Raw genomic sequence first — 1,053 nt, 5'->3', positions numbered from 1 at the left:
AGTGAAAATACTCTGCAGGATACTATAATGCTGGATACATGCCATTATACGTTTTACCAAATCCATGGAATGTGCAACACCAAGACTGAACTGTAATGCAAATTAAGGACTTTGGGAGATTATGATGTGTCAATGCAGACTCATCAGCCATAACAAATGTGCCACTCTGGCAGGAGATGTTAATAAACAGGGAGGCTATGCATGCGAGGAATCTCTGGACCTTCCCCTCCAATTTTGCTGTGAGCCTGAAATGCTCTAAAACAATAAAGTCTTAATAAAAAAATATTAAAAAAAAACGAAAGCACACTTGAGAAGCTCAATCTTCCCAAAGTAAGCATTTTGAAAAATGCATGCAAGCATGTCTTAATTAAACACTCACACACAGACACACACACAGAGAGAAATATTGAAGCACCAAATGTTCAACTTACTCATCCAAGCCTATAAAGGGCAGAATGAAGATTTTTGTCATAGAACCCAGGTTCTTAGGCCTGTTTCAGGAATCCTTCTAATACACGTATGAAGCTGACATCCCAGCAGATATTGTGTGAGAATCAGTTTGGGGAGGTGGGATGGCTCTCGACAGGTAGGAGACGTGAGGTGTATAGGGCCCAGGAGACAGGAGGGTAAATTTTATGCGAGGAAATCTGCAGGTGACCAACAGCAGGAAACACGTGGGACTTCGTTAAAAAGCACGCCATCCGTCCCTGGGTGGGCTTGAACCACCAAACTTTCGATTAACAGCCGAACGCGCTAACCGATTGCGCCACAGGGCCGCCGGACGCCGCCTTTCCCGGCCTCCTTAGGAAGTGAGCACCTACTAAGCTCTAGGTTCTGCCGCCCTCCGGGCAGGAAAACTGCAGGCTCCAAAGCCTCGCAAAACCAGGGGGATTATCGCACGAATTGTGTTGTTGGTCTCCCTTTGAACCTGCGCGTTGGGCGATTCCGAGGAGAGAAGGGCAGCCGAATGGCCTCGCCTCTGACCCGCTTCAGAAGCCAGCACCCGCCGGAGTCGCCCCGGGTCGCGACCCTTCCGGGCCCGAGCCTAGCGGG

The 1,053-nt window shown here is 48.8% G+C and overlaps 1 non-coding gene across 1 annotated transcript; it reads right to left on the bottom strand.

Moving 5' to 3' along the window:
- Nucleotides 1-702: 702 nt before the first annotated feature.
- Nucleotides 703-776, bottom strand: TRNAN-GUU (transfer RNA asparagine (anticodon GUU)). The gene has a single exon. It is a non-coding gene; the product is annotated as a tRNA-Asn (tRNA).
- Between the last annotated feature and the right edge of the window lie 277 nt (nt 777-1,053).

This window comes from Equus asinus, chromosome 25, assembly GCF_041296235.1.
Source record: "Equus asinus isolate D_3611 breed Donkey chromosome 25, EquAss-T2T_v2, whole genome shotgun sequence".
Classification (NCBI taxonomy): domain Eukaryota; kingdom Metazoa; phylum Chordata; class Mammalia; order Perissodactyla; family Equidae; genus Equus; species Equus asinus.
The sequence above is the reverse complement of the archived record's forward strand: the minus strand, read 5'-3'. Positions and strand labels throughout refer to the sequence as shown.